The 27,093-nt window shown below is 40.7% G+C and overlaps 1 protein-coding gene across 1 annotated transcript in view; it reads left to right on the forward strand.

Annotated features, from left to right (window-relative positions):
- The first annotated feature begins 10,374 nt into the window (after positions 1-10,374).
- AGR3 (anterior gradient 3, protein disulphide isomerase family member) overlaps positions 10,375-27,093 on the forward strand; it is a 37,139-nt gene continuing 20,420 nt past the window's right edge. Inside the window, exon 1 of the mRNA XM_081883486.1 lies at positions 10,375-10,510. The gene's annotated coding sequence lies outside the window, so the exon portion shown is untranslated. The remainder of the gene's footprint in view (positions 10,511-27,093) is intronic.

Below are 27,093 nucleotides of genomic sequence, written 5' to 3' on the forward strand. Positions count from 1 at the left end.
CAAACCCTAAAGTGAAAGGAAACCCGGGTTAACCATAAACACACACTTGTGAGGGAGCCCAGTTAGGGCTTCCTTCTGAATAAGCATGCATATTTTGCCTTGTCAGGTGAGTACATTGTTGGACCACCAGTGTGTTGAATAAGATCAAGGCAGCAAAAGTTTGAAAGGAGGTACCCACCCTTAGAGGAGGCATTGGGACCCGGTGGACTTCCTGATGTTGGACTCCAGCATGGCCCCAGTGGTCTGGGATGAAGGGAACAGTAATCCAGCACATCTGGACAGCCACAGGTTCCTCACCGCTGCCTTAGAAGCAAAGGGGGAGCCACTGGGCCCATTGCTTAAGATGCTAATGATGAATCAAAAAAGGAATTGAGATTGCAATCCTAAGCATTTTCACTCAATAGACGTCCTGTTGTATTCATTGAGGGCCTGCTCCCTGGGCCCTTGGGTGCCTGATCACCCACAAAATTCCCCATGAAGGGGCTGGGCACCCACAAATTTCAGTGCCAGGGCCATGCACGCTGCATGGCACCCACAGCCCTGGGTACCCATGGTTGTGGGGCCAAGTTGGCACTCCTGCTCTCTATAGTGTGTTTTAAGATTGTATGGTAAGTTTTCAGCAACGTTAAGTTTCTGCCTTCAGAAAAGGAGGCCCTTGTGATGACAAGGGGATTAACAGCAGTCGAGAAAAAAGGAAGAGGAAAAGTCGCAGCTGAGGATAATGGAGCATATCAAATAATGTTTTTTCCCCCTGCCTGAATGAGCACTGGGGTCTGAGGAAATAAACCCGAGGCATCTTGAAGAAGTTAGTGCATCAAAGAATTGCCCGTCTAACGGTCGTATACTGCCCTGGCAGATGAACAGAGGCCTATCTATAAGAAGAAAAGTAATTTAGGGAATTGCAGGCCTTCTCCCTCTCCACACTCCTGGCATTCCAGCAAATAAGAATAAAATGACTTTTTAAGTTACCCTAATGGGAAATGGAGCATTTACTAGCTACTATTGTCGTTATATAAAGATCAAATCATGCTAGAACAATTCAGTTTCCTTTGACAGAGCAACTGGTTGGGAACACACAATGTGGGTTGAGGTGATGCTATCAGTTCATGCCTTGCAAGAATTTAGAGGTCTCTTAGCAAGACTAGAGCTACCCAAGGACCAATCCAGCTTTATTTTGGCCTAGCATAGACTCCAGACAGTCTGGAGCCCAGGCCCAAATGAATTTGTGAGAAGGAAAAACAAAAGAAAACCCGGGTTGCTTGAAGACTTTGCGGGTGATTCTAGGGCTTGTGCTACAATTGATAAAGGAGGTCATTGATGTTTGGTTGATTCCATAGACACCCAGGAAACAAGAGGCATTTAGTAGAACTGCATGAAGACAACAGTGGATAAATCCTTCATTTATGTGAAGTGGATGAATGACCCAGGAGCTGCAGCGGGTTGTAATAATCGACACCTGTAGAACATCCGGTCTAATCTGTTTGCAGAAGGAGCAGCTTGCCCAGTGGGGTGGAGTCACAGCAGTAGCCCCCTGCAATAGTGGCTGGTAGGGTGGAAGTCACAGAGACCAACAGTAGGTGGAGCCAGAGCCAATAACAGGCAGAGTCGTCGTAGATGCGGGCTGACTGTGGACAGATTGAGGTTGGTGGGGCAGTGACCCATTTACCCTAACAGACCAGCTCCCACTAGCTTCCTGGCAGTGGCATTGCTGCTGCTGCTGCTTACCTAGAGGGGGAGTAGCAAGGTACAGTGTTTTTTGCTTTAAAAAAATGTTTAGGGGTACTCTCATTTTGACTTAAGAAAATCACCATTTTATAGTTCAAATTGGGAAAAACAAATACAATAAAAAATGGACAGGACAGAGACGATTTGTTCCAAAAGGTGACTTTTAAAATTTAAAAAAAAAGGAATCCCAGAGGGGAAAACACAAATCCTCAGACCAAAATTTGTGGTTCTGCCAAAAGGAAAAAGGAAAGAAAAAAGGAATGAACTGATTATTGAGGACCACAAAAATTATTTTTTATAAAAATATCCAGAAAAGAAGGGGAATTTAGATCCTTCCAAAAGCCTTCCTGTATCCAAAAATACAAGGTAAAACAGAGGGGGACGACAACCAGACATTGACAGATACTTCAACGAGAGGGAGGTTCTTGCTTAGCTATGGTTCTTAGCTATGGTTTTGCTAGTGGTCTGCTATTCTGCTTATTTCTTCTCCTCTCTGCCAAAGACTAAAGTAAAAAAACAAAACAAAAGACTATTGGAAGACCATAGCCCTAAATCACATTCCTTTTGGGAGCAGAATACGGGTGTTCACTTAAACTCAATGTACGATTATTTTAAGTTGCTAAAGGCATGAGCACATTTCTTGGGAAATGTAAGTACTCGGAGGCAGAGATGCAGTGCAGGTGGTCCACAGTATTCCTCAGCCAGGTTGGCAACCTCAAAAACAAAAAACGGTTGAAAAGGAAGTGTTTTGCAAGAACCAGTCTAGAAGCTTCAAAGGTTTGGCAGTCATAGTGATGTTTTACATGCTCCCAGGAAACTGCAACCTTCTAACAGACTGCTAAATGTTGCACAATGAAGCAAAGCAAATAATGAAAACTATTTGTAAATAATTAGTTTCTAGTAAGTTTAATCAACGGAATTATAGTTATTTACTTATAAATATATATATTTTAAGTGCATCCCACCTTTCTTTTAAAAAACAGTCTAAGGTGGCTCACAACATTTAGGAAAAGCAATGGGTGAAGTCTAATTAGAATATAATTGCACTCACAGGAGGATTTTGATCCAGTGGACACTTCCAACCATGGAAGAGTGTGTGTGTGGGGGGGTGATTTTTGGTGTTTTGTCCTCCCCCCTGCAATCCCCCTTCATGGCGACTTCCACCTGGTTCTAGAGGGTCCATCAATTCTCTGGGCCAGTTTCAAAGACTACTGGGGGCTGCATGTGGTAGACAAAAATCGGCCTAATCTTCCATTAATTGAGGGAGCTTGTGGATCAAAAAACCACAAACCTTCTCTAAGCGCCAACTGGATTGCACTCAACAGTACAAGTTCAATTAACGCTTTAACAAAATCAATTAGAACAGCAAAACGCGAATGTTGAGGTAATGCCTAGACTATGGTCCACAAGGAAATCTCTATGAGCATTAAGGAAAAGATTGTTTATGTGACTGAGTTGTTTTCATAGTCGCTGTTTGAAAGTCCAGACAAGAATGTTCAATCCAAACCACTCACTTTGTTTCTGTGGATTTGTGGACCTTCAAATAATAACCTAGCAAGAACTGCCAGACTCAACTGTCAAATAAAAACTCAAAAATCTGGACCATTTGTCTCTTCAAGCCTCGTACAGCAATATTTGGACTATTGCAATATTGGAGGAAAATACCCACAGTATACGCCTATTGCAAGGGAAGAAGAAACCACAAACATTCAGTGCCATATGGTGGAACTTTATTTAATGTGCCAATACATCAGATGTGCAGAAATGCATGTCAGTTATGGGCAAGAGACTTGGGATTGCATTAAGTTTTCTCTCCTACCCTATACGTGGACCTTGTCCTTCTTACTTCTCCTCTTTTCTTCTTTTCCCTGAAATGTCTATGTTGTGATCTGACCACGGCAACTTCCACCTGGTTCCTAAAGATCCACCAACTCTCCAATACAATTTTTAGGGACCACTGTGTTGGGAAGGTCTTGAGGTTTGTTTGGGTTTTGTTTATGTATAAGCTGTTCTTTTTTGTTCGTATGTTCTTACATATTTGAAAGCCTAATAAAAAATAATATTTGGAAGAGTCCATCAGAGCAGCAATAGGTAAACAAAACAACCAGCAACAACATACACAGAGCAGCAAGCAACAGTTGATCTAGATGTCTTTTTAAAAGACCTATCTTCTTCTCAAGGCTTTCCCTGACTCATGAGATCAGATTCTGTTTTTATTTGTATGAATTCCCTGAGTTCCTGTTTTCAATATGCTTTTACATAGCCATTTTGCTGGTTTTATGTTGTATTTTTCTAATAATGTTTCTTTTTATGTTGTACACCACTTTTTAAATATTATGTGGCTTATAAATGCTTTTAAATAAATAAGTAGCACTCAGCATTACAGTCAGGCTCAGTCATGCAGCTTACTCAAAGAAAGATCTTCAGCATTCAGTGAAAGGCACATAAGCCCCTCTCACCTGGTAGTTCCAGGGACCAGGTGCTACTGCCACAAAGGCTCTGTCTGTAGTTGTGACAGACAAACAGGATGGATGGAACATGTAAGACTGCCTCCACAGATGACCTAGTAAGTAGATAGGTTTCTACTGGGAAAGGTTGTCCTCAAGATAAAAAAAGGCAAAAGTAAAGGACCCCTGGATGGTTAAGTCCAGTCAAAGGTGACTATGGGGCTGTGGTGCTCATCTCACCTTCAGGCCGAGGGAGCCAGTGTTTGTCCACAAACAGCTTTCCGGGTCATGTAGTCAGCATGACTAAACTGCTTCTGGCATAATGGAACACTGTGACAGAAACCAGAGTGCATGGAAATGCCGTTTACCTTCCTGCCGGAGTGGTACCTATTTATCTACTTGCACTGGCGTGCTTTCAAACTGCTAGGTAGGCAGGAGCTGGGACAGAGCAATGGGAGTTCACTCCGTCGCAGAGATTAGAACCGCCAACCTTCCGATTGGCAACCCTAAGAGGTTCAGTGGTTTAGACCACAGTGCCACTCACATACCTCAAGATAACCTGGTTCCAACCAGGAAGACTTTAAAAGTCATAATCCGTCATTGGAACTAGTCCTGGAAACAAATCATCAATGGGCTATAGGAAACCCATGTAGAGAGTGTTGCAGATGATATTATTAAACAAAAATTCATATTATATGTTGATTTGTGTGGTGATTATCTTAATCAGTGACTATGATGAAGAAGCAAAGTTATCTTTTTTGTGGATAATACAAAACTGGGAGAGATTTGCAACATTTTTGAGGATATAGCCTAAAAATTGTCTTCGTGATCCGGATAGCTAGGCAAATGTCCACAGTTTTGTATTAACCACGCCTAATCTACTGTTTCACTTAGATTATCTGCATTACAAATAAAAATATATAAATAACAAGTAGAACTGAAATGGAACTTTTCCTGCCCTGCTTCTCAGACCTAAATACCATCTTTGGATGGTAGCTTTTGGAACATGCCATCTTGGATGGTTTCAAGAAAAGAATTGATCAAGCATCTGCCAGAGTGCCTATGCATTCCTGATGGCAACATCTTTGATAGGAATGCCAGTTTGGACTACGTGCTGGGCCCGAATGTGCTCCATGTTCTCATTATTCCTTTTCAGAGTTATGGTTCTTGTTCATATCTCTGTCACCGGCTCTTTGTAATAAACAACAACTTAGTTTACAGAAAATTCTTCATAAAGCATGCTTTTCCTGCAGAAACCTATTCATGTTAATCCGCCACAAAAAAGCATTTGACATATAACTCTGAACCACTTGGGAGATTAGACCATCATCAGATCATCCCATATATTATATAAAAATCTGCAGTGCATTTTCTAGCTAATTAACAAGGCAAGTCTTCAGTGCTGAAATCACATCTTCCTTTAATAAGCACAGTGAGCACACTTTTTATAAAATAAGATACATAGGTTTTAGGGTGTTCTTAGGTTCTGAAGCCAAATCCGAGAAGCCTTAGGAAAGACTTGATTTTTTTTTGTTAGTAAATGCCAAGTATTTTTGGCTTAGTTTGGAAGTTTAACAGCTGAATCATCATAATTCAGCAATGGGTTATGATGATATTATCAAGCTTGCATAGAAAATGATAGCCTAATTTATTAAAGAGGTCTTCATTTAAATGTAAATTAAAAGCAGTTTAATATGCTTTGTTATGTGTATTTTGTAGTTCCAAATGCATATGCACCCTTTTATTCTAATTTAGTGAAGAATGTAAAACATTTTTGAGCATGTCTGGCTAGGATTTATCAAACTGACTTCTAAAAATGTAATGCTATGTAAATGTGCTATGTAATTGTTTTCTGTCCAATAGGGGAAATTTGCTTAGTGCTAATTGAAGAAATTTTTGATCTGAAGGGCAAATCACCTGATGTTTTGTTTGCCCCTCACTACCTGTATAGCATAACTTGCACTTCTTATTCTCATTCCTTTCCTTTAGGGAAATTTAATTTGTGTGTGTGTGTAGTTTTGCTAACGTTGCTCTGTAAACAATGTGCATATTGATGGTGATATAATATAAGTAGCACAAGGGCAAAGTGACAAAGCACATTACTTTAATATAGCGACTGAAATGATCAAATAAGAATTCGCTGCAGCTGAGTCCAGGGTAGTTTCTCTCTTAGGCAGTTCTCTGGCAAGCTGTCCACTGCGGATATGCAGCTGTGGTCCTTCCATTCCTCAGGGACAGAAGAGTAACCCTTTCCCTGCCTGTTGTCAAAAGTGGACATTTTGCACAGCATTACAATGACTCAGTAGGAAAACCACATTGCGCAGGCTGGGAGATTCTAAAAGCCCCAGTCATGTTCAGAAGGGCAGTAAATACCAGGCTTGCTTAAAATGCCATAATTTTGCCTTACATGCAAATGAGTTTCTATGGGCATCTCTACTAGTGCTGTTAATCTGATTGTGTTTTGTGATGCTGTGAAAGTGGGTGTCATTTAGAAAAAGCAAGAGCCAACTTACCAACAGAAACCCTGGAAATAATAATAATAATAATAATAATAATAATAATAATAATAATAATAATAATTTGTTATTTATACCCCATCCATCTGACTGGGTTTGGCAGCTTGCAACAAAATATTAAAAATACAATAAAACATCAGACATTAAAAACTTCCCAAAACAGGGCTGCCTTCAGATGTCTTCTAAAAGTCAGATAGTTGTTTATTTCCTTGACATCTGATGGGAGGGCATTCCACAGGGCGGGCGCCATTATTGAGAAGGCCCTCTGCCTGGTTCCTTGTAACTCTTCTTGTAGTGAGGGAACCGCCAGAAGGCCCTCGGAGCTAGACCTCAGTGTCCAGGCTGAAAGACATGATCCACACAAACTGATGTGGAATTATGGAGAACTAGAATTAAGATTTGAAAAATACGAAGCTGAGAGAACCAAAACTGACAGGTCCATCCATTCCTAGTCCTGTGTGACATCACATAAAGGGCAGGTAAAGACATGGCTGTAGAAAGATAGATTGAACTGCCTCTTCCTTCCTCAATGGGTTAAGGTGATGAACTCTGTGCAAGCTGAAATTAGTAGTGTGATTTTTTAATATTTGCAATCAAGAACTGGTCTTAACACTCTGAATATCAGTGCTACATAGTTTTAGCAGTGCCAGTTTGTTAACTTCCATGGATTCCATTCCTTGTTCAAAACAGGATCTAGCAAGATAACCCATCTGGGCAATGTAAATATTTTGCAAAGTTTATTGCACTGTGTAACAGGGGCAGTTGACTCAAAGTTACATCACATCCTTAGTGCTGGTTTAAAAGCCTATTGTCTTATAGGCTTAAACCTCTCAATAGATGAATATATAGAGGTGTGCCTCAGATTTGCATTGAAATGTGAATTCTTACAGAGACTTTTCTGCTGTTTGTTAACATAAGCAAGTAAGACAACAGAAATACATTAAAAGAGTTTTCGAATGGAAAGACAATGTTTTTGGAACTCCAGAACCTATACCAGGAAAAGCTCTCCACAATTAGCATTTGTGAGAAGGGGTGATGGAGGAAAATGTTTATGTTCCTTCAAATAAGTATCTGTTTTCATTCAGCAATCCATAGCTTTTTCACAGCGACTCAAGAATGTCAACAAATTCAGAGAACATGGAGCTCATGCAAAACGAACAGAGAATTCCTGACAGGAACAGGCCAAAGAGCAGATTTTACAGGAGGGAATTGCAATGGCCGTATTAACAGTAATGGTGGTTTAACAGCTCAAGATGTCTTAGGTAACTCAGAAAATGGCTGTAACCCAACAACTTCTGGCTGACCTGGTATAGCCCATTCACTAACAGCAGCCATAAAGAATGTTAGACTTTCTTTTCAGATTCTAATTTCAGTTGTGCACATGGAACCCTATTCCACTAAAGTCAGCAAAGAATCCCCAGAGCTACACAACAATAAAATGAAATGGAATTAGGCATATCTCTGGTTTGGCATCTTCTGTCTGCTTGAATTGCCAAATAGTTTGTAAGTAGAACTACTGCCAAGGAAAACATGGACACGCGCATCAACAGTAAATGAAATCTAAGCATCATCCATCATTCTGCAAGCCAAATCCTAGTGGCTCCCAAAAGTGAACAGATCTGTTGTTTCCACTGGATATGATAAAGCATAGATGCTGCCTTTCTGAGCATCATGACCGATGGCTGAATCTGAGAGTGATGTCTGGGGAATGAAAACACTAACTACAAATGCCTTTATTTTTGTTTGAAGGAGATTGGAGGGAAGCAACTGTGCTTGTGGGGCAAGGTTTACGTTCTTTGAATAGTTGAAACAATACCAACAAACGAGAAAATGGTATCTACAGGGATATGGTTCTGAGCAGGATTGCCAAGAATGATCCCAATACTCAAATGCAGACACATAGACAGTGCACAATTTTCCAAAGAATCATGTTCCTCAAGACCATGAGCTGTAAGAATCACCTGCATCCTTTTTGTTTGAATCGGTTAACAGGAGACCATTTCTGCATAGTCACTTAGTAAGCTGGTCATCTGAATTGTCTTGCCAAGTGATGTGGAGAATATTCCCTTGTTCTCTGTGGCAGGATTTTTCCTTACTATACTTTTCAACAACTTACCAAACCTCTTGGCCAGCAGTTGTGTTGGTAGGGCATTCCTGGTTGATACATTTCCAATGCTACTTATAGAACTTTAAAAAACAAAAAACAAAAAACCACAATTTCCCCCCAAGTTGGACATTAAGAAAACTATACATTTTGAATCGGATCCTTCCATAATGAAGTCAGTTTCTACTAAGTCCCACTGAATTCATTCAGGCCTGCTCTCAAGGAAATATGCATAGAATTTCAGATTTAGGTTGCAAACCTACTTCCATTTATTTGGGAGTAAACCCTATGGAACTCAAAAGTAAGCGTGTATAGGAGCGCACTGCCATGCTATAACTCCTATAGCTATTTGTTTGAAAGGAGGCATGGTTGAAGCCTTCAGGACTCCCAACTGGACGCATATAGGATTGAACTGCTGAAAAATACCATTAGACAATAAAAGAATGTGAGGTAGACCTTTCTTCACTTAATTTGATAGTGTTTTGTTCTTCCCCTGTAATGTCTAGGGTCCAGGACCTCCTTCAACAAGTTTGTTAGATTTGGCATTATGGTTTTGTCCTTGTTTTCCCAAGGTTGTGCAGTACAGATCTTGGCAGGGCTGAAGAGAAAATAAGGAAGATTTAATGTAGTGACATGTTGGGTTAGGACCTGGGACATCAGGTTTCAAATCCCTGCTCAGCCATGAAACGCACTAGGTGACCTTGAGTAAGTCACAAGCTTTTCTTACCTCACAGAGTTGCTGCGAGAGGAAAATGGGGAGGAAGAGAACCACATACACCGCCTTGAGCTTCTTGAAGGAAAGGTAGGATATAAATGCAATAAAGAGATACTAAATGAAACCATATAGCAATTTAACAATTAAATCTACTTTCTAGCTCAAATGTAGGCCTCACACTTCAGTTACCAGCTATGAGAAGATGCTCAACCCAAATGTGGGTGTCATTTGTGAAAATGGTCTCTGTCAACCCGTTATTTCACTCCTTTTTGTTATTAAAACAAAAACAAACAAAAAAAGATCAGGGTGGTGGTTTCACAGTGCTCCTAATATTTACAATACACACGCAATTGTCTTTATTAGCTATTGAGTTTTCCTTAACAAATTAACATCTGAAAGACGGCATAATTCCCTTCAGAGGGTCTGTTGTGGGGAAAACAACCCCCTACAAACGGCCGAATTCCTCACGCTCACTGCAGTCATAATCGTTTGATGTAAGGTACAGATTGCCTTTGTGTTTCCCTAAATGGAATTAATGTCTGGAGGATTCAGTAGTGCCTCATTAACAGGCAAAATGACTGAGCGCAAATGACTTCCAGCTAATGACTTTGGTAATATTAACAGTGTGCCAGAGAAATATATACCCTAAATGGCTGAGCTATTCCTTTTGGCTTCAGCTTCATATCTGAAAGGCTAATACTGTGTGAGCGAGCATAATTGCAGAGCATTTTCTTATTATCTCTGCCTAAATCTCTGTGTGGGCTAAACAGAGAGGCAAAATTCTAATGCTATTTCCTGTCCCTGGAGAAAGAAGCTGTAAATATACCGTGGAGACTTTTTTTTTTTTTTTTTTTACAAAGGAAACATTATATGTTTAAGTATGGTAACTGGCCTGCGGCATGAAGCTACCGCTTTCCTATAGAGCAGGGGTGGATAACATTTTTGTCAGGGGTCACATTCCCTCAGAAGTCATCTGTCAGGGGCCACATGCCAACAGGCAATGGTGAGTAGAGCCAAATATTTGTTTCTTTGTTTCATAAGATTTATCTGTCACTTGTTTGCAGCATACAAAGATGTTCTCAATTAATTAGTCTGATTAAAGACCACCCTTCTTCAATTTTCATCATGGGAATCACAGATTCACAGTTCAATACAGGTCTACTCAGAAGTAACTCCCACTGGGTTTGATGGTGTTACTCTCAAATAAGTAGGCAGAGGAGTTTAATTTCATTTTTTAGTCCAACAGACCAATACAGATCCTGGTCAGGAAAGCAAGTGAAAGTAATTCCTCTTTGACTTCATTGTGTTAGATACATACACATGGCAGTATCTTACTAAGTTGTTTTCAGACAGGTGGGCGTGGATGGGTGAACTTCTTTTCCGCAAGTCATACAACCAGAGAAAAAGTTTTTAAAACTTATTTATTCTTATCAACTATTTTTTTAGTAAAGGGGCTTCCCTGCAGATAAGCCAGAAACTCAAAAGCAAACCTGACATGGTCCATAAAGACATTATTCTAAATATAAATTAATGTTGTGGTTTTGTCAATTAAGTGGAAAACAAGGCCTCATAATGTTTTCATTCTTCATAACTTCCTAAATTCTGTACCCCAACAATGTACATTTTAAATAGAAATCACAGAGGGGTCAGTGTCTACGCATTTCTTAATCCCCAGAAATTTAAAGACTACCCTTGCCCCCATCTTTCTGAAATTCAGTAGGCACCATCCCTATAGAAGGGGCAACAATGCCTGCAAATTTTATCTAATTATGCCAAAATGGTTATACACTCCCTCCCCCCTGGCCATTTCTCCATGTAAGTCAATGGGGAAATTTTGGAAACCTCTGATTTTCCAAAGCAAGGTTCTGATTCAGCCCTGAGGGAAAACAAGTTGTGCCTGAAACATTCAGTCAGACTGATCTGCTTTCCAAAATGGGGTCTCAAACTGAATCATCTTTGGTGCACCCCCATTTTGGAGAGGAAAGGACAGGAAAGTCTATGGGTAAATGTATGTTGCAGTACAAATGGAAGGGCGACAGGATAGGAATTTGAACTTCTGCTTACAATCCCTGCTAAAGCTGTTTGTCCTAAGTTTCCTCAGGTTAAAAAAGAAATGAGGATGTGAAAGGAGATAAGCTAACGGTAAGCAATAAAAGTGCCAGGTCTAGAGAGACAGGTTCTGATCTGCAGGTCACAAGGAGATGCTTTGAAATCCTTAGATCACCGATGAATTCTTTCAGTGCTGCTTGATCAACAAGCATGCTATGAGTGGCCTCAGGCCACAAAACAAAAAGAGCAGTAGCCCTTTTTAACTTGTTAAAATGTGGTTGGCAGGGTTTGCAATGTGGGAAACATTCATTTCGAATACGAATTGTGAAAGGAGGAAGTTATAGGGGGGGAAGGGCTAAACACTCCCTCCTCTTCAAATTGTCCCTCCCAAGAGCTTCAGTATGCTCAGCCACAATATAAGATGGTGCATGTTGCCCTTACCAACATTGTGAGACATCCTAGGAATAGTGCTTACTTGGGCTTGGCTTCCTCTGGAACAGAGAGATCATTAGCCATTTCAGTAATATTTGAGTTTATTTACAAGTTGGGAACAGCCTAGTACTCCCTACCATGCAGCACATCTGCTGTCCTGGATCAAAACTCCAGAAAGGCTTCCAAAATGTTGACCAAAGTCATATCCTTCTTCCTCTCTTTTCCAATATTACACAAACTCCTTCCGTTCTTTTAGCCCTTTTGCACCAGTTTTCCCCAATCTGGTTCCCCTCAGATGTCGAAGGACTCCGCATCCCATCAGTCCCAGACAACTGAAAAGGATGGCCTGCCTGTGGATTTCTCAGTACATCTAACTGGCCTCAGCTGAAGAAAGACAGGTGGACTAGATCGTGGGTAGGCAAAGTAAGGCCTGGGGGCCAGATCTGGCCCAAGCGCCTTCTAAATCTGGTCTGTGGGCGGTCCGGGAATCAGCATGTTTTTACATGAGTAGAATGTGTGCTTTTATTTAAAAAGCATCTCTGGGTGATTTATAGCTTTCCCTTTTATCAGCGATAGGAACTCTGTTGATGTAGTTGGACTACAGCTCCCATCATCCTCGACCATTGCACATGCAGATGGGATTTGGAGTCCAACATCATCATAAATTCCCCATTCCTGCCTCAACTCTAAAGGATTTATTTCCTGCTAAGTGGCTCAAAGGAATGGCAAGTAGATGGATTGTGAGATATCAATTGCTTTTATTAAGAATATACCAGTATTTGCTCCAATGAACTTGCTTGGATGTTGAGGTCCTCTTCAGGGTCCTCTACCATGGATAGTGACCAGAAATAGGGTGTCACCACTGAGAAGACCCTATATTTTGAATATTCTCCTAAGAGAGGATCTCCTTTATCATTTTGATGCTAGAAGAGCCCATCACAGCTTTTAAAATGCTGTTTATTCTTGATAACTCTGGTTTATCTGTTTTTTTAACATCTAATTTTGCTATTTTAAAGTTATCATTGTCAATTCTGATTGCACCTGGTTGCTTCAGTGCATTATGAGTGGTTAGCCACACTGGGAAACTTTTGGACTGAAAAGCATAAAAAGAATATATTAAATAAACAAGAAGCAGCAAATTTCTCTCTTGCCAACCACATTTGTGGGGAAACATTGTTAATTTGGGTATTTTAAATTCAGAAGAAACAATGTGATGCCAAATTGGATAAAAAGAAGGATTTAAGAATAATATTCACTTGAAGCTCATTTTGTGGAAGAATTGCAGATCTGAGGCATTAATGTCATTCACAGGGAGATAGATTCACTACAGAATGTGTCAATATCAGTTTCTCTCTAGTTATCATTTTCCCAATCTTAAAAGGCTTCATGCAAATTAAATAGCATTTAAGTGTGAATTTTTCATAACACACACATTTTTGCATGCTCTTTTTGGATATGCACATTTTTGCAAAGCAATTTCCCTATAATGCGTTTTTTTTTAAGTCATTTACACAAATATATGCATTTTTCTGCACACTACACTAGCACATGCATTTTCATGCACATTGCTTTGCTGGAGAACTGCATTGCAAAATTCAGAGCGGTGTGAATTTTAAAGGGTGGTTGTGTTTCGGTTCACATCTTGTTTTGAAAATTGCAAATCAGATAAATCTGCCTTTAAATACTAAATGAATCAGATTTCTTTCTCATCCCTAACTAAAGAAGTTGGTACGTTACCACCTTCTTTAGTTGCAATAGCGTATCAGAAATCTAACAAAATGTCCCTTGCATGTACTCCAGTTGCCAATCTGCCAATGGACTCATACAAGTGGTCCACATTCAAAGTATCTTTTAAGTAGTCATGTTGGCCTGCAGTAATCTTAAACTCAGCTTGCTCAGTTGTCATAAATTTCTAGAAAATGTTAAATAGAGCATCTGGCCACTAGCCTATGCATGCGAATGAATTCCATCTAGGGCTACCAGAACATCCGCTAATCAACATGCCCTTTTCCTAATGGCTTATTTGTACACACAAAAACTGGTCTTAATGTCTAATGGCCCAAGAAACCAGAAGCTTATTAGCAAAATTAACTAGAGTGCAGAGAGTTTGCTATGTTTGCGTGAGAGATAGTGGCTTCGACGTGATCTCAACAGGAGATGTGTTTTGCTGAACTGCAGATCTGCTCTGAGTTCAGCCGGGGGGGGGGGGAGAGAACATACAGAATTCCCTGCAATATCCAGATGCTACTTCAGTGATTGAAGCAAGGGAGAATTCATACTGTAGTCCACCATTTGGAAAAGACTGATATCTATCCCAAAACTGGACAAAGAGACTTTTATCTGCACCGACAAAAGACCTCTTTGAAGCTCTGCCATTCAGTCAGACAGCATTTTGTGTCTGGTCAACTTTCTGTTTGGAACCATGAAGACTGGATAACTACACAGACATATGGGTGGTCTCAGAACATCTGGATGAGAGCCAAACACATGCCCTAACTTAAAAAGTCAGTCACTCCAATTTTGAAGAATAAAATGGGAGTCCAGGATCATCAATGGAAGCCATTGATTAACCCCCAACTTACGAGATGCCACACGTATATATAATAGCTTGTACAAACATGCAAACAAGTAAAAAGGCAGATCAGCTTTATTTGTTTAAAACATTTCTACACCACTCTTCACCACTGATTCCAGGGTGCTTTGCAGCAGTACATGTGCATTGCTAATTTAAAAAATCAACACATTGAAATATGCACAAATTACCTCAAAACAGCAATAAACAGGCCAATTTCTACTCAAAGCTAACCACAAATGCCTGGACAAACAAACAAGACCATAGCAAACAGTGAAAGCTTATTGATGTCTATGCTTGCCTGATTTCAGAAGGAAAATGATTCTATAAACGGCACCACAACAGAAAAGGCCCTCTCCATAGCTGACACACAAAAAAATCTCAGCAGACTGTGACAAAACCAAGAGGAATGCACCTAACAATCTCAACATGCAAGAAATTCTAGCTATGTGGGATATGTAAAATGTAATGGAAAATGACCCCTGGATGGTTGAGTCCAGTCAAAGGCAATTATGGGGTGCAGTGCTCATCTCACTTTCAGGCTGAGGGAGCTGGCATTTGTCCACAGACAGCTTTCTGGGTCATGTGGCCACCATAACTAAACCCCTTCTGGCACAACGAAACACCGTGATGGAAGCCAGAGTGCAGAGAAACACCGTTTACCTTCCCGCTGCAGCTGTACCTATTTATCTACTAGCACTAGTGTGCTTTTGACTAATAATAATAATTTATTATTTATACCCTGCCCATTGGCTGGGTTTTCCCAGCCACTCTGGGTGGCTTCCAACAGAATATTAACTGCTAGGTTGGCAGAAGCAACACACACATACACATAAACGGCCTCGGTCCTGTATACCTGAAGGAGTGTCTCCACCCCCACCATTCAGCCCAGCCACTGAGGTCCAGTGCCAAGGGCCTTCTGGTGGTTCCCTCCCTGCGAGAAGTGAGGTTACAGGGAACCAGGCAGGTGGCCTTCTCGGTAGTGGCGCCCGACATGTGGCATGCCCTCCCAGCAGGTGTCAAGGCAATAAGCAACTATTACTTTTAAAAGACATATGAAGGCAGCCCTGTTTAGGGAAGTTTTTAATGTTTAATGCTGTATTGTGTTTTTAATATTTGGTTGGGAGCCACCCAGAGTGGCTGGGGAAACCCAGCTAGATGGGCGGGGTATAAATAATAAATTATTGTTATTGCTATTGTTATACATACATACTAGGGTGGACAACTATCTGTGGATGATATTGCAGATTCATTTCTGGGCCATGAAAGGGCCACCCAACCACTGAGTGTAGCTCACATAAACAACTTGTTCTGCATGCGCCATATTCCCAAGATAGCTGCACCCATCTAAAAGCAAGGCTAGGCAAGACAGTTGTCAGCCTCCTGAAAGCTTTCTTTTACAGAATTGCAGCTGGAGGGAGAGTGTGATTCAAATTTGGTGGAGTGCAACTCATCTCTTTCCCCCCTGCAGGAGGGCAAGCAATTGAGAGCAGACAATTTTGACACACATGAGAGGAGGGAGGGTGAGAGAGAAAGAGAACCAATGGAAATGTGTTAAGCACTCTTTCCACTCTTAACAGCAGAAACACATTTCTGTATTCTGTGATTGTGACAGCATTTGGGGAACTGCTACTGTCACAGAAACACTGGTGGGAGCAGCCCACCTTTTTTCCCAACTATCTCCTGGTGAATCCTGAACACCAAATGCCAGTTTGTTATGCCTGCGTTGCCAGAAATCAAAACTTACAGCACTACAACCACCTTCCTCTGCTGGCACTAGACAGAATCACAAATGCAGATGCTGTGAACTGCATATAGTTACATTTCTCACGGATGCCTCACACCTGCTTGCGGAGATACCCCAAAAACTTCCCTTAGGCAATATCTCATCTTTACCAGCGTCATGAAAATAGAGCCCGACTTCTAGATCTGAGCTGGCTAGATCAAAATGCTAGATCTACGGTGCCTGTTGATAAGAGTGAAAGAGTGTATGCAGCAGCTTGGTGCATGCCACATACAGAGTTTGCGTGTTGTGCAGCTCTTGCATTTGGGGCACTTAAGAGCATTCAGTGCATGGAGAACAAGCTACAGACCAGGGGTGGGGCACATGGCAGTGTGAGCTGGGCAAAACCGGGCAGAGCAACAAAAATAAATTTTATCTTTGTGCAGTAGGGTTGTTACTTATGCAGAGTCTCAAGCAGCCTTCTAGCTATGCTCCAGTCAGGGAAGCAAGGAAGACTGTGAGATAAGAATCATAGAGTTGTAAGGGACAACGAGGGCCATCTAGTCCAGCTGCCTGGAATGCCGGAAGCTTTTCCCCAATGTGGACCTTGAACCTACAACCCTGACATTAAGGGTCTCATGCTTTACTGACTGATCCATCTGATTCAACCAATGTTGCATGCAAACATCTGTATCAGCAACCTCTTTGGAGAACAAGCTTTGAAAAATATTCTACAGATTATTATTTTTACCCCTTCTAATCAGCTAATTACCCCAGAAAGTTTATGCAATTCATCATGTGTCTGCAGAACAGACAAATAAAAGTTTTTATAGGGGGAACTAGCATTTTATTGCCTATTAAGTTGTTTGCCCTTCTCTAGGACAGCATCCTTTTTATTGAGGTGTGTGCATATCTGTGTGTTTGCACTGAAATCCACTGGCAATTACACAGACATAAATAACGAATTGCATTGTTTAATGTTGTTTAAGAGTTATTAAACAGATCACATGCTCATAAAGGACTCATTTAGATTTCTTAGTAATTAGTATAATGGTTGCACTTTATGGGAACATTCCCACCCCCTCTCCTGCATAAATTTGAGCTTTATTCCTCCCCCCCACCGTAATCTTGCTTTTAACCAAAAAGAGAGAGTAAAGAAAAGAGAAGAAACTCAACGAGCAAAACTCTCATTTGGTGCCCTCTATTGATCAAATCATGAACAGCACTATCTGTCCCAAACTAAAAGGCATGATTATGTTGTTTTCAGGTACATAACTGCCTTCTTGCATTTCTATCAGGGAAGGAAAAAGCTGATTCAGAGTGAGCGAGTGCCACTAATATAACAGAAAAATGCAAAAACTGAGGTTTGCAGTGTATAAAGGGTCCTAGCAAGTCTCCAAAATTCATGAAGGAAGTTGTACACTGAGCAAATGTCAACATACATACTGAAATTGGTCTAAATGTTTTAGCTTTGTCCCTGTCCTGCAAGAAACCACAGGCATTATAATTCTTGGGAAGGTGGCATTCTTAAGAAATTATACTCTGCTCCCAAACTTTGTCCTTTTAGCTCCTGAAGAATCATAAGCATTTTGCAGATGTTTAAGGGAAATGTATGTTAGCTTAAATAATGGAGTCAGCACATGCAGGCTCCCCTCAAAACTTATCGCCTCTGGCAAACCTGTCTTCATGGAGAAGGAAGGTCTGACCAAGAACTCCTTGCAACCCAGAACCCTGATAAAACAGGGTTTCTGATCATGGGGAAGATCCCAAGTTGGTTCACCTGAATCCAAAAACTACAACTAAGCCAGCCAATCTATTCATTGATGCACACTGCAGCAGATGGGCATTTAAAATGATCTCCCATACAGAGATGCTCATCTCTAATCTGCTAGTCCCAACTGGATTTAGATTCAGAATGTCTATAACCTCCAGACAATGCTTACCTAGTAATGAGTCCCATGACAAATGAACAGCAACGACAAAGATAAATAAAGTTTCTTGTGAATGAGTTCCCAAGAAACAATCACTTGGCAATCCATTTTAGGGCACCTTATGATACCACATTTCTAGAAGTGTTTGCTTTCAATTACAAATTTGTCGAGGGAAGTTAACCAGTCCAATATACAGTCCAATTATCCTGCAGAACTTTAGATGCATTTAAGTTTCATTTTACATTGAGCAGGCTGAAAGCTATGAAAGAGTGTTAAACTGCTATGGATTGCTGTATAGTCACTGAATTAACTTCCTTCCTTCTGTGGAAAGCACATTCACCTTACACAACAAACCACTCCCATGAGATCAAATCCATGTGCCCTGACAGCTGCTAGCCATATGTTATGTTAAAACTAGTTTTGTTCTAGGGCAATGCTATTATTCCTTATTCACTAGCGGGGGCTGATGGGAGTTGTAGTCCAATACATCTAGGGGCCGTCCGTTTGTCAAGGGATGGGCTAGACCAATATTGCTGTTGCCAACCAGGTCATTCCTTTCAGCCGTTACTTCCCTTTGAAAGCTTGATTTTGTGAGAGACCGGTGTTGCTTACAGGAAGGAAAGTGCCAAATGGGAGTGTCAAAGCAAGACAGAACTTGAACTCCTGAGGGAGCCAACAGGTCTGCTGTCACCATGGCAAAGGAAATACCAATTAGATATGAGGAAAGCAATGCTTTGGGGATGAAGCTTGGATCTTTTATTTATGGTGGACATAAATATTGGATTTGTTCACGAATACTGTTGTGGAATATTGAAATTCATGAATATTCCAGAATGGTGGTAGCTAGAGAATACTAGATTTGCATACACTTTTCCTAGAGGTATAAGATACTAGATCAATTACTAGCAAACCTAAAGGTGGCTACTGGAATGCGGGTGGTGCTGTGGTCTAAACCACTGAGCTTCGTGGGCTTGCTGATCAGAAGGTCGGTGGTTCGAATCCTCGCGCCGGGGTGAGCTCCCGTTGCTCGGTCCCTGCTCCTGCCAACCTAGCAGTTCAAAAGCACACCAAAAAGTGCAAGTAGATAAATAGGTACCACTCCGGTGGGAAGGTAAACGGTGTTTCTGTGCACTGCTCTGGTTTTGCCAGAAGCGGCTTAGTCATGCTGGCCACATGACCTGGAAAAACTGTTTGCAGACAAATGCCAACTCCCTTGGCCTGTAAAGCGAGATGAGTGCCGCAACCCCAGAGTCGTCTGTGACTGGACTTAACTGTCGGGGTTCTTTACCTTTTTAAGTTCAGCTAACTTAGTCTGGATCCAACCCAATATGTGCAAATTAAGGGTTTGGATTCAGATGTGGTCATGGTAAGAATAGACCCACTGAAATCAATGGGGAAAGTTAGTCATGACTTAGATCCCACAGCAATGAAGTACAATTAAATAGGGCATTTTGGATGCATGGTGCCATAGACATCGTACTGACAAGATGCCTCACACCTTACAAGCTACTGCAGTTTCACTAGTGCTCACCCCATGCTGCTGAATGTACATGTAAAAAGCGAGGGGGAGAAGAAGTACATCTTGAAATACGCAGTGGAAAAGCACAAGGAAGCTACTGCATATTGCAGTTCTCTGGTATGCAGGCATCACAGATATATAACCGTAGAATTGTAGAGTTGGAAGTGTCATCTAGTCCCTGCAACACAGGAATCACAACTTAAGAATCCTTGCCAGATGGTCATCCAAATTCTGTTTAAAAACCGCCAGGGATGGAGAGTCCACCACCCTCCGAGGGATTCCGTTCCACTGTCAAACAGCTTTTAGCGTAAGAAAGTCATTTAGTCGACATCTGAATCCACTGGTTCAGGTCCTACCATCTAGAGACACAGAAAATAGGCTTGCTCCATCATCTATGTGACAGCCCTTCAAGATATCTTGCAGATGGCTATCACATCACCTCTCAATCTTCTCCAAGCTAAACAAACCCAACTCCCTCAACTGTTCCTCATAAGGCTTGGTTTCCAGAGTCTTTATATCCATCACTGTATGGAGATAAGCACGTCAAATACTGGATAAACACCACAACAAATACTGCATAAACACCAGTGACACTCGTGTGGAGCCGTTCTCTCTTATATGTAAGGACCATTTCATGTGTGCAACTTGACCACTTATTTTTTCCATCCTTCTAGTGGAAAGGGCTTATATGGAGAAACCTTTGCATGCAATGGGCTGCTCCTCTCCAGCAGCTAACAGTCAAGTCGCTGATGGATATACCATTTTCCTGACCATCTGCCTGACCTTCCGTGCTAATATGCAGGACATAAAAAACTAGCCTCAACTGGTAGGAGAGTCTCAGATGCTGAAATATGCACGTGTGCTTTGTTTTGGAGCATTTCGAAAGCTGGTGGCAAACCAACACACTCTCCATCAATGGCATAAATATTCAGCTATCTTGTCCAATCCAGGTCTCCATATGCAGAGCAGCAATTACTATCAGTATACAGACCCTTTCATAATAGCTACATGTAACTTAAAGCAGGAGTGGGAACCTTTTTTATGTTAAGGGTCACATAAGACGGGGTAGAAATTCATTCTGGATTTCAATGCAAACCTATCTAATTTGCATTTTCTGAAACTGAAACGAAACATAGCAATCCTATGAAATTTGCACTTCTCTGAATATTGTGGTGCAGTTCTTCAATCAAATAATATGTACAAAAATTGTATGTTGGGGAAAGGGTCATAAAAATGCGCATATTGCTGCATTATAAAAATGTATTCTATTATTGCCAAATGTGTATATCTGGCAAATGTTAACCCCCCCCAAAAAAACTATTAGAATAAAATATCATAAAATGTTGATTATTTTTCACAAGGACCTTTTGAAAAAATAATTCACAAACTGATGCAGAAATATGGAGAACTGAACTTAAAAGTGGAAAAATGAGAAATGGAGAGAAAAACAGAAATCAACATATTTGTCTATTCCTAGGGTCACATACCCCAGAGGAAATATCTTGGGGACTCTGTGTGTGTACCTCCCTCCCTCTGTTTCCTCATGCTTTCTGCTACAAACCTTTCCACGTGGCAATGAGGCATGGATAGAACTTTTCTCCCTGAAGCCTTATTGACATAGGAGATGGGAGGACGGACACAAAACTGCAGTGCAAAATAAGGGTTATTCACTCTCCTCCACAGCTGCAATCCCCCCACCCAAACCTGCTCTCACCACATGGGAATTGGGTTTATAGGAGCCTAATAATCCTTCAGAGGAGTAATCAACAGCCACTAAAAACATATGATAGACACTTAAATATTACATTTCACATATAGTCCCACACCCCAGCTGGAAATTTATGGCAAAAAAAGAGGACTGCACAAAACCAGAATGCCTGCAACCAAACTTTTGATGCTTCTTAAAGAACACATGAAAAGATTGTATCATTTGTGTTAACCATTAATGTAAACCTGCTGCATAAGCATCTCTGGATATGTCATTTGTGACTAATTACCGTTAGCCCCACCCATTTTATGGAGCCAGCTGCGGAGATGTGCTCATATTCTCCAGAAGAAAAGCCAGAACATTTTAATTTTGGCAGATGCTGTACCATCACAAAGGTTCCCCAGGAGGGGAAAATATTTAAAATGGTCCCACAGTTGAGTTCTATGTTCTCTTAAAGCTTTATACAGCATTAAACAAAAATAAAAATCTAATAGCAGCTCTTGTTAGAAATCTTTTCATTATGCTGATTATTCTAACCCTTATCTGGAACACGTTTAAAGAAGCTCACTACAAAAATATAGTATCTAACAGTAAATTTAAGTTCTCTTCCTCCTTTCTGAACGTCAACTACCGTCACTGGGCTGATCATTGGAAAACACCTCTTAACAAAAGAAGAACTGAATCTGAAAAGACTTCAAAAGGAGAGAGGTCCTCTGAAAGCTGAAACCATTCTGAAATGCATTTATATACTTAATTAACTGGCAATGTTTATGTGCCATCTCATGACATAAAGCATTCACTTTAATGCCCCAAGCAACATGGTCCCCAAGAACCATGTCAGCGCAAAAGCCTGAAAATAACCTTCAGATTGCCTAATTTGCAGTTACAGCTAAAGGACTGGGTTTTGTCCAGGGATGGGGGGAGAATTTTGATTCAGTTCACATTTAAAAGTGAACCTACCTGACCTGCACTTTCTGAAACTATACCAAAACCACAGTTCTTCTTCAACATTCACACATCTCTGAAGTTTGCAAAGGAATGGAATAAGCCAACCAGGGAGCACCCTACAATCAAGTCTACAGCAAAAGTCACACGAACCAGATTAATTGTGTTCTGCCTATTCCTACTGCAACTCTTGCATGAAAAATAAACTTTCATGTCAATGGGTATAGAAACCAGCCTTTCTATTACATATTAGATTTGATCATTTTATAATATGGGCTTCAGTTGTCAAAGAATTTGTGAGGTTAATTGGTGATCCTTTCCTCACACCAGAAAATTTTTAACTTAGATACTGTATTATAGAAGCATCCTTCCCCAACATAGAGCCTTTCATATGCTGTTGAACTTCAACTCCCATCAGCCTCAGCCAAGTTGGTTGTTGGTCAGGATCAATGGGCGTGGTAGTCCAAAAACATCAGAAGAGCATCAAGGTGGAAAAAGGGTTAAAAACTGATATTAGCTGTCATTTCTGCCTTATATTATCCTGGTTCTTCCCCACAGTAACCTGTTGCAGGCTTAATCCACAAAGTAAAATATGAAAATAATTACAGACAGGAATCCTCTTGTGTGTTTTGGATATAAAATACATTGCTTTGTCTGAATCAGTCATTCTCTCATATCCAAATATTTTTGTTGAATATTTGGCCTGTGCAAGAATAAACATTGTGTTCATGGCTTATAGCCCTTTTATTTTAAATCTCCTTGCATTGTCATACATTTGTCTAGAGTGCTACATTTTGACCCATAAATGCATGCAGAAACACCGGTCATTAAACTATCCCATGAACATGTCTACATACCCTCCAACAATTCTCCGATGGCTTGTCCTATTCAATAATAATAATAATAATAATAATAATAATAATAATAATAATAATAATAATAATTTTATTATTTATACCCTGCCCATCTGACTGGGGTGCCCCAGCCACTCTGAGTGGCTTCCAACATATATAAAAACATAATAATACAAACTTTTTTTAAAAAAAACTTCCCCATACAGGGCTGCCTTCAGATGTCTTCTAAAGGTTGTACAGTATAGTAACTTATCTCCTCGGCACGGGGGTCGCATAACTCCATACCCTCCAACATTTTCTGGTGAAAATAGGAAAAGCGAGACATTCCAGGGTCAAATCAGAAACCTGGATGGCTTCTGTAAATCCAGGATTGTCTGTGGAAAATAGGGACACTTGGAGGATTTGTGACTATGGGTTCCAAACAGTAATAATCTGACAATACAACCATTGTTCTCTTTAGGTCAGCTTGGTGTTTTACTTTTTTAAAATAGCATCTTTGCCCTTTAATAAGCTGCTACCATGTTATCATCAATACCATTCTTAGAAACATTGATCAGAACCAGTGTTTGTCATTTACTCCATTCTGATTACAGAGCAACAGGGGTAAATGGGAACTAGGGCCTTATTAACTTCAGGAGGCTTGATAGAATAAACCATCCAGATCACGATGGGCAGTCTGTAATGACAGACCAGATAGCAAGCAGTTACAGAAGAAAATTTATTAGAAACTTCAAGAGCATCACTCAAAGGACAGGTAACTCAGCTGTGATTGGCTCAGGGAGGTTTGCTCCTGAGCAGGGTGCAGCTGACTCAGCCAAGAGTTCTTGGGTTTCTGAAGTGGTTTCCTGAAGCTTGGAGAAGCTGGAAGTAGCTGCTGACTATAACAGACCAGGTAAGGCAGGGGGAGACAGGAAATAAGGGCACCTGCCAGACTGGAGACCCCTTAAGATACTTATTTGAGGTTTGCAGTGCAATCTACTCATGTCTACTCAAAAGTAAGACCACTGGGTTCAATGGAGCTCACTCCCAGGTAATATACACTAGTGGCCAAAATTGTGGAAACCTTTTGGGGAAAGTGTATTTCTGAGATCTGATGGCTCATAACACCTGATTGGTTCTCTAAACACTTGTGCTCATTGGCTAGATCCAAAAGAAGGAAAACTACTGCATATCAACCTAAGCAAGTTGTGCTTCCTTTTTCTGGTTATTTGCCTATAACTTTTGATACAATACAGATAATTGAACAAACTTTGTTGCATTACATTCTTCATTAAAGTATCTTTCCATTGATATATAATGTTATGGCATTGCTCCCAAAAACGTGGTGTTATGAGCCATCAAACCTCAGAAATACACTTTTTCCAAAAAGGTTTTCACAATGTTGGCTACTAATATACCTCCCATTCAAGGGAAGATGCCAGAAGGTTCTTTAGATGGTAGTGTTTGAGGCAGCAGTTTGCTAGTGCTGCAAAAGCTGTTAATGAAATCTCTATTCAAACACTAGCTAGGATAGGAAACAAAGAGAAGAAATGAAAGACAACTTCCTAGAGATGTTAGTATCCTATGGAGAATAAAATCTATAGGCAACTGTACTGTAAATACATTTCCCCATCAGGACAGCAACAGAATGCCAGAATCCCTAAAAGCAACTTTCCGAGTACAGTATATATATCTCAAGACCATCCTTTGTTCTGCAGAGCGGTTTTTCTTAAGAGCTGGTAGAAATGTTTGGTTTAGCAGATGGAAACCATTAGTTTCAGGCTATGAAATAATGCTGGTTATTTGAACTGCAGCCGAGCAGGTGTATCCTCCTGCTTTGATTCTAAGTAGTGTCATAGGTATAGAGGTTCAATGAAATTAATTTGTTTTCAATAATGGGGATTAATTCAAAAATATCCGCAGCATTGGCTAGCCCCGTCGACACACATGAAAAACATTTCCCATTCTTCCAAAACCGTTTCAAGAGGGATCTGGTTTTATTTGACTGCTCTGCGTCCCTTGTCAACCTATTGTTTTACCACTTCCTAAGTATCTCCTGCTAAATCTCGGTTCCCTCCTTGATGCTTTGACATCTAAGCCTTTTGCGATCAGCAGTAATGAAAGAGGATTGTTTGCAATCAACTCTTCTTCTTTCTCTCTCTTTGCTATCATACACTTCCCAAAATGCATACCCAGATCTGACTTCCCCAACAGAAACATCTGTGGTATATTTCCTGTAATCGTGTGGTTGAAACCAGTTGCCTTATTAACGTGCAGATATTCTATGGAACAGAAAGATGGCAATTAACCGGAAGAATCTTTCTGTATGTTGTGCTGCCAAGATTAAGACGAAAGAGATCATCTGACAGGGGTGGTATAACCTAACATGTTTGGTGGAACTGATGAAATGGGTTGCCTCAGCTAATTAGATGTGGAAGGTCTGACGCAAAGACTTAACGCCTTATATTTATTTAAAGACCTTGTGTCTATTATTTGTTTTGTGTATGGCTGAGCACCCCCATAGTATATTATCATGGTCTATTGCATTCACAAACAAGATAAACAGGAGATTTAAACTTAATCGCATTAACATCCAGGGTTGAAGTGCACAGAGGGGGAGGAGTATGCACATAATTCCCACCCCCAGTATCTGTGCATGAAAGGCTCACCTCAGATGTTCACACATTGAGTATGAAGATCTGAAGCAGGTTTCTAAGAGTGCCCAACTGAACATTGTTAAGAGCATGGGTAGGCAAACTAAGGCCCGGGACCCGGATCCGACCCAATTGCCTTCTAAATTCGGCCCACGGACGGTCTGGTAATCAGTGTTTTTACGAGTGTCCTTTTATTTAAAATGCATCTCTGAGTTATTTGTGGGGCCTGCCTGGTGTTTTTACATGAGTAGAATGTGTGCTTTTACAGAGTGAGTCCTTTAAAAGAGGCCTCATGGATACAGAGTACACATGTTCCAAGAGGCCTCTTTTAAAAGACTCACCCTGTATTTAAAATGCATCTCTGGGTTATTTGTGGGGCATAGGAATTCGTTCATTCCCCCCCCCCCAAAAAAAAATAGTCCATCCCCCCACAAGATCTGAGGGACAGTGGACCAGCCCCCTGCTGAAAAAGTTTGCTGACCCCAGGTTAAGAGCCTCGTCACAGTTGGGAATCCTGATAACATACCCTCCAACATTTCTCCAATGAAAATACGGACATCCTATTCCATAATAATTTTATTGTTTATACCCCGCCCATCTGACTGGGCTGCCTCAGCCACTCTGGGTGGCTTCCAACATATGTAAAAACATAATAAAACATTAAACATTTCAAAAGCTTCCCTATATGGGGCTGCCTTCAGATGCCTCCTAAAGGTTGTTCAGTTACTAATCTCCTTGGCTCAAGGATCGCATAACTCCATACCCTTCAACATTCCTCTGATGAAAATTGTATATTGTATTTTAAAATGGGGTTTTGAATGATTTGTGTAGATTTCCAATTTCATTTTTCTGTATGGGACAATGACAATAAAGATATTGTATATCATATAGGGGTGTCCTAAGGAAAAGTGGGACATTCTAGGATCAAATCAGAAACCGGGACAATTTCTGTAAATCTGAGACTATCCCTGGAAAGTAGGGACACTTGGAAGGTCTGTGAAATGCAGGATTCCTGATCTCACAGGTGTTTCTAGCTACAGTCAGCTGAACACCTGCAGAAGGTGCTTTCCAGCCTTTGTGCTCAGTGTGTGATGGTTTAAGAGGACCCTGCACAGGGACCCTGATGGTGGGGAGTTTTATATGCACTCCTGCCCCTCCAGATCCTTTTATTCCTCACATGTTCAGGCAAGCACCTGAAGAAAACTATTATGTTTAGAAAT

The sequence above is a fragment of the Podarcis melisellensis genome (genome assembly GCF_964234715.1).
Source record: "Podarcis melisellensis genome assembly, chromosome: 12".
Taxonomy (NCBI): Eukaryota; Metazoa; Chordata; class Lepidosauria; order Squamata; family Lacertidae; genus Podarcis; species Podarcis melisellensis.